Source organism: Gossypium arboreum, chromosome 5 (assembly GCF_025698485.1).
Source record: "Gossypium arboreum isolate Shixiya-1 chromosome 5, ASM2569848v2, whole genome shotgun sequence".
Taxonomy (NCBI): domain Eukaryota; kingdom Viridiplantae; phylum Streptophyta; class Magnoliopsida; order Malvales; family Malvaceae; genus Gossypium; species Gossypium arboreum.
Window position 1 is genome coordinate 752,887 of NC_069074.1, and position 7,981 is coordinate 760,867.

Sequence of the window (7,981 nt, forward strand, 5' to 3'; positions counted from 1 at the left end):
GTCAAACGGGTCAAAAATGAGGTATCGAGACCTCAAAGTTGAAAATCGAGCTATAAATATTTTTATAAATATTTATGGAGTGTCATTGAGTTAGTATTAAAGTTTCGTTAGAAAATTTTAACGTTTGGATGGCTAATTAATTAAAAAGGATTAAATTGAAAATAGCACAAAATTTGTTAAATTGTGAGTAAATAGCTTAAGTATTTAAAAAGATGGATTTAAAGAGCAATTAGACCCAAAGGTTAATGGCTGGACGGTTTGGGTATGAAATAAGCAAGAAAACAATGTGAACAAGGGGCAAAATTGGAAATAGATAAAAGTTAATAGTTAAATAATGATGTAATTGAAAAATCTAGACATTTTTCATATTTTCTCAGCCAAAACGCCATAGAAGGTCTGGAGAAAGCTGGTTTTTCATATTTTTACATCATATCAAGAATCCAAAGAAGAACGAGGAAAAGAAAAAGTTGCGGAATAGTCCCTAAATTTCAATATCTTCTACAAATTAGCCGGGTAAGTTCATATGGTTGAATTTAGATGTTTATTTGTGAATGATTGAAGTTTATAATGTGTTATTATATACGAATTTGTTGTGGGATTGTATAGATTTTGTTAATGAAAGAATAAATGTGGAAATGCAAATTAGGAAAAACGCAGGATTGAGTACGTTCGTATCGTGACGTGTGATGAATTGACGGATAAGACCATGGTTGTTCCATGGCAAAGTGTGAAATGTAGGTATGGTATCATCCATACTGAGTTGTGAAATGTAGGTATGGTATTATCCATACTGAGCTGTGAAATGTAGGTATGGTATTATCAAATCCATACCGAAGTTAAAAATGTAGGTATGGCATTTCCCATACCGAGTTGAAAAATGTAGGTATGGTATTTCAATGAGGAAAACCATACTGAGTTGTGAATCGTGGCATTGAGCAACGACGTACTCAATTTCGTAAGTCGTTTCCTAATTTGATTATAAGAAATAAAAGAGAAGTGATCCAAATGGAAGAGATTGAGTAGTTGTTACTGTTGAGCTCAACTATGTGAATTATTATAACAATGGTTGTGAATCGCAGGAAACTTTAGTAAGTGTTTTGGTATTGTTTGGAAATATTATGTTTGGTAAGCATTACTTTTAACCTATGAACTTACTAAGCTTCAATAAGCTTACTTGTGTGTGTTTAATATTTTTATGTAGATTGACTTGAAGTGAAGTGGGTAGATCGGATCAACACAACAAAGCACACTATCCAGATCAATTCCGGTAGCTTTTGTTTTATGTTTGAAGATTTATATGGCATGTATAGAGTTTAAATGAAATGAAGTAAAGATGTTATAAACTAGTTAACAACATTTTGTACTAAAATAGTTTTTGGTTAGTAGCAGTAGTCTGAGTTTGAAAATTCACCATAAATCATAAAAATATAATTATAGGTTGAATAAAATATGAAATTAAATCTTATTTAATCTAGTTTCACATAGAAGAAACGGTGTAAGCAAAAGGCTTTCATATCAGGAGATATTTGAATTTTTGTGAGACAAGGTCAGAGTGATTTTGAACTCCCCTGTTCTGATTTGTAAAAATCATTAAAAATTATAAAAAATTAATTAGGAGTCATACTATATATGTATGGATTCCTTATTGAGTCTATTTTAATATAAATAAACGTCTTGGTTATTTGAATTCTGTACATGGAGAAATTTGGTTCGTAGTGAACAGGGTCAGAGCAGCCGAACCCTGAAACAGGGAGACTTCAACTAATAAACTGTACTAATTGGCCCAACCAAAATTCTAGAAAAAATTAGTAAGTATATATATGAGCCTAGATTTGGGGAAAATTTACGGATTTAGATTTCGAGTTTTGTAACTCGAGATATGATTTTTTTTGCATCTGTAACGCAGTTGGACAGCTTGTCTAGAAAGTGTGATATAAATTGTTTGAATTTGTTTAAGTGCTCAAATAAGTTTAGTAATGCCTCGTGCTCGACTCCGGCGACGGTCTCGGGTAAAGGGGGCATTACAAAAAGTTTGAAGATGATCCCCACAATCTAAAAAGATTGTTAAAACTTTCCAAAAGAAACTCAAAGAAAAATTTGTCTGAATTGTGTACAATGGAAAGGCTTATATATAGGCTAGCTCAATAAAATAAAACTCTTAAGTGTACTAGAACTCTAATTTAATAGATGATAAATACAATATTGGGCTCATATATAATAAAAATTAAGCCTAAAACTCAAACTGTAACAGCCAAATTTTTTAGTGGTGTCGGAAACAGTGATTCGAGATCACTAAATCCGATGAGTAAGTTTAGAAATTTTAACAAATAATAATTATAAGCCAAGCGCGAACTTAAAAGAATTATTTTTAATTAGTGAATTTTGCGATTTTAAAAGAATTAATCAGGTAAAATTAGTTGAAAACGAGGTATTGAGACCTTGGATTTATAAACCGAGCCATAAATATTTTTATAAATATTTATGCAGTGTTATTAAGTTAGTATTAAAGTTTCGCTAGAAAATTTTAACGTTTGGTTAGTCAATTAATTAAAAAGAACTAAATTGAAAATAGTGCAAAATTTGTTAAATTGTGATTAAATAGTTTAAGTGATTAAAAAGGAGGGATTTAAAAGGCAATTGGACCCAAATTGTATGGGCTGGACGGTTGGACAAGAAAATCAGCAAAAAAGACAAGGAGAAACAAGGGCAAAATGGGAAATTTTGTAAATTAAACATATAAAACAAGACAAATTTGAAAAATCTAGAGATATCATCATTTTTCTTCAGCAAAAACGCCATGGGAGGTCTGAAAGCTGCTGGTTTTTCATACTTTAACATATGTGAGTTCAATTCTTACCCTTTTCTTTGAGATTTTTATGTTTTTGTGACTTTTACAATTAGGTCCAAGTGTTTAATTCATTAGTTTTTGATTTTATGAACAAAATTAAAAGCTATCATTGATAAGTGTTAGCTGTTTATGATGAAATAAAATGAATTTGAAGCTTTGATTTTGTTGTTTGATGATTTTATCAAGTAATTTCAATAGATATTTGATTTTAGGACCTAATTGTGAAAAAGTTGTGAATTAAGGTTTAATGTTAAAATTCTGAATAGTTTAGAATGATGGAATAAAATTTTAATTGAGAAAAATTAGCTTAATAGATGGGTTAATTGAGCAAGGACTGAATTGTATGACCTTTGAAATTTAGAGGAAAAATGGTAGTAAACATCTTGAACTAAAACAATATTGGACAGCAGAAGTAGACTAACTTTGAAAAATCACCATAAATTGTATAAATCGAATTAGAAGATGAATAAAATATGAAATTAAAGATTATTAAGTCTAGTTTTTCATAGAAGAAGCGGTGTAAGCAATGGATTTGTAAATTATGAGATATAATGAATTTTGTGAGACAATGTTAGAATGAATTCGGGTTCCCCTGTTTTGACTTTGGAAAATCACTAAAAAATTGGATAAAATTAATTAGAGTCTAAAATTTATATGCTTAGAATCCTTAATGAGTCTATTTTTAATATAAATCAATGGGAACATTATCCTAGTTTTGTACTGTGATATAATTAATTTTTAGTGAAGAGAGGTCAGAACTGTTGAATAGTGAAACAGGGGAAACTTAAATGAATAAACTGTACTAATTGGCTAAACAAAAAATTCTTAAAATTTTATGGTGGAATGATATGTGAGTCTAGTTTTAGGGAAAATTTACGGATCTTAATTTTGAGCTCTGTAGCTCGAATTGTAAATAATTGAGTGACTATGACTCGTATGAACAGATTGATGTGAGCATTAATAAGTAAATTGTGAAATCGTACTTACAAGAATGTTATATACATTAAGGATGTGGAATGGAGAGGAGGAGGAGAAAAAAATATATATGAATATTCAGTTAGCATGGCTAATTTGCATGTTTTAAGCTCATGGACTAAATTGAATAAAAGTAAAACTTTAGGGGGCAATTTTGTAAAAATGTCAAAAATGACTAAATTGAAGGGACTAAATTGTTTTATTATCTAAATTAATAAATTGAATGGAATTATCAATTTAAGATTGGGTGAAATTTGGGAAAATGGTAAATTACCAATATGCCCCTAAATTTTGGTATTTCTGCAATTTAGTCAGGTAGGTTCGGATACCCTGAATGAGCATGTAAATATGAAAATTTAAATATTGTATCGTATTTTAAATGATATTTTGAATTGAATATATGAAAAGGATGTTACATGAAACATGAAAATGAATACTAAATAATATATGTTAATTGAAATTATTCTGAAAATTTCGGTAATGCCTCGTATCCTATCCCGGTCTCAGGTACGGGTATGGGGTATTACACAAACCCAATATGATTTAAACTCGAATTAAAAGATCGAAACTCGTAATTCCTGTCATAATCCCGTTCAGAAATTTTGCTCGCACAGACTTCACTAAAATGGTCATAACTTAAGCTCCCGAACTCAAAATCGAGTGATTCAAAATGTGTTTTGAAGCTAAGAGATAGATCTTAAAACGTCATGAAGACATCTCAACCCAGAAATGTCAGGATCATATCCAAAAAGTCATCGCAAGTCTTTTGATTTCCCAAGCCTGAAAATGGGCAATTTTGGTGATTGTAATCTAATAAATTTCACCTCATTCGTGCATATATCAGTTACACTTTCAAGTGTAAAACTCAAATTCGACCATTGAATATGACATTATTAAAAGGGACAACTATGAACCCGAAAGTAATTAATTTTTATAGACCATAAAAGATATGAAAGCAGAGACATCGTTAAGGTGTCAAGCAATGGCCCTACCCCTAACCCCTAACGACAAATATGTCTTTTTTTTTTTTGTGTGTGTGAATAAAATAAAACACTTTACAAAAAATTAGAAAGAGTCTAAAGGAGAAACTACATATAACTGTAAGCCTTCCCCTCTGTCAAAAGCCAACTTGGCAATGTGGTCAACTTCAACGTTATCTTCTCTAGGGACATGTTCAATTGACCAATTCTCCACACTCTGCAAAAGTTGAGTTATACGTTTGATTATTGCTGAATTTAACCGCTTTGACAATACTTTCTTGATAGCTTCAATAACTTCCATGTTATCTGTTTGCACCAATATCTTGTCACGTTGTTTTTTTTTCACCAATGCCACACCATAAAAAATGCCCTACAATTCAACTTAAAAAACCGAACATTTCGCCAATCTACGATTAAACCCAAGGATCCAGTTCCCATTGTAATCTCTCAAAACTCCTTTTGTAGCAGCGCATGCATCCTGTGTTGATCTTAACAGCTCCATTGGTTTTTAAATGAATCCACCCTTTTATTTCCACCATCTCCTCCCCAAGACTTGTCTTACAGGATCTCCTCATTTACAAGCAAAAATGAATTTATAAATTTCAAATTAATATAACAGTAAAATTATACTTTGATGACTAAAATTTTATTATTTAACCATCAACTCTAAAATAATTTTTTTAACTTCACCCTACCCCACGTATATATGTTAAATTAAAACATTCATATCGAAATAAACAGTTAATGTGATGTTTCAAACCTCAAATCGGCATTGGCCATGTTGTAGTTTTGTTTGAACTCCAATAATATTACCCCATCAAAGGTTTGTTTTTTTCTTTCCCTTTTTTGGGGTTCCATACTGGTTCGTGCTTTGAGCATTGGATTCCTCAAATCACATGCTTTTGTACTAATAAATTTAGCAATTAAGATTAATTAAAGCCATAATTATTCTTCTATGTGATCCCAAGACCGCTTCTGTATATATTTATAATAAATGCCTGCCTGCCTACCCTAAAACCCTCACCTCCATTTCTTATTTCAAAGGCCTAAACCAAACAAAAGGAGGGGAAATCTATAATTAGTAGGTGAAATTTTCACCTAATTATAATTAAAGGTTAAAACAGTTTTAGACTAGAAACGTAATTTTAATTTTATATACAACTAAATTATATCACACCTATTATTGATATAGATGAATAATAATATTTTAAAGCATTAATCACGAATTTGCTTATCTTTTTAACTAAATGTCAACAAATGAATAGAAATTAAAAAGATTAAATTAATTTTGTTGCTAATTTATACTGTGTTTTATCAATGTTGATGTTACCCTCAATCCAATAAGCAATTCAACCGTAATCAAAATAAGTTATACTATTTCGAGAATATTTTAGTCTTTTATTTTAACAAAATCAATAAAAATATGCATATGGTAAGATTTGAACTCGCACTCATTACATTACTAAAATATTAAATTTACTACTCAATTAAAGTTTTATTTTGATGTATTTATGCATTTTATTTTAACATGCACAATTTATTATTTACACTATTGTATATATTAATAATGTTGTTAATTGAATTTGTGTTACAAGTCAACTCGTCATTAACTCATAATTGATGACAAAATTATTATAAATAATTGCAGTGCATTTGGTATTATTTATTTAATGTATTTAGTTTTGTTTTACTCATAATTTAATCTAATTATTTTATTTCAATATTATACATATTGTGATTAATTAGTTTCAAACTATATATTTTATTGTTTATTAAATATTATTTTAAATACTCATCTATATTTTAAATTGTAATTTAAACACGTATACACCACATTATATATATTAACTGAGATTTTTGCTTAGGTGTCTAAATAAGGTTTAAGTTGCATTATTTAGGTTGAAAATAATTGTAATATACGTTTGTATTAAACATCTTTCAGCTTTGTTGGCTTGAATTGCACGCACTTCAAAGAATCCAATCAATCTTACATATACAATTATTTTTTTTCTTCGGCCAAAATACAAATTGAATTTCTTAGGTATGGTTTAATTACATTTTCATCATCGTTTTTTAAAAATTGCAGACCAGAAATTTAATGTTGGAACCTTTGGACATAAGCTAACTTTGTCGTGCATAGGGATGAAATAGGAAAGGCCGGCCATGGAGCAGGTGGAATTAAAACTACAGAAAGCACTTAATCTCTTAATACAAGCAAAGCCAGTTGCATCCTGAAACTGGTAAAAGATTTTCCAAGGTCCTCTGAAAATTTATAAAAGTTACAAGATAAAATTATAAAATTATCTTTTGGCTTTCAAAGAATGTATAGTTCAAATATGTTCCCCTTAATATTTTTTTTTTTATTTTTGTTTTTTGCCTTTGTCCCCGTCCACAATGTAAAATTGTGAGTGTGTCATCAATTTTCTCTGTTAAAGTAGCTAAAATTGCTAGAGAATCATTAACAAGATCTTTCCTTTCCGAATCGTTCACAAGATTCAGCAACAAAGGAACAACCATAAATGCAAGAACCCTCCAACGGGTGCACTAGGGGTCCAAAAATCACAATCAATGCATTTCGCTTGCAATGATGGTTTTCATTCATAACTAATTTTACTAATTTTAAACCTTATGTTGGGATGATGATCAAGATATTCATTGCCCCACATGTGGTCTGGATTCGAATCATGTTAATTGCGTTGCTGTTAAAGGTTTTACCCTCCTTTTATAATTTAAAAAAAAAACTTTATTAATTCTAAAATGACTTAAGGATTTTCATCCATCAAAACCAATTCTCCTCAAGTGAAGTGAGATAAAAAAAAAAATACTGGTTGGGAAGTGCTTAATATAACATGGAGGAGGAAGATTCAAACTATGCCTTTTGGAGTTGGGAGAAGAAGAAGAAGAAAAAAGAAAAAAAAACTTTATCATCACACTGTTAATAGTAGTTAATAGTTAAGTAATTATAACATAATAAATCAATCATATAGTAATCATATGATAACTTTTTAAATTTAATGACAAAATATAATTTAAACCATATATATTATTATTAAACTTGTAACTTTTCTAATCAAAATCTGATTGAAGACTTTCATTATTATTTTTATTTTTATGGGATATATCCATAAAGAAAAAAATGAAAATATATTAAATCTACATTTAACACATGTAAGTTATT

The 7,981-nt window shown here is 29.5% G+C and overlaps 1 long non-coding RNA gene across 1 annotated transcript; it reads left to right on the forward strand.

Annotated features, from left to right (window-relative positions):
• The first annotated feature begins 356 nt into the window (after positions 1-356).
• Positions 357-1,406, forward strand: LOC128293342 (uncharacterized). The gene is made up of 2 exons (XR_008283525.1): positions 357-513; positions 1,202-1,406. It is a non-coding gene; the product is annotated as an uncharacterized LOC128293342 (long non-coding RNA).
• The last annotated feature ends 6,575 nt before the right edge of the window (positions 1,407-7,981 follow it).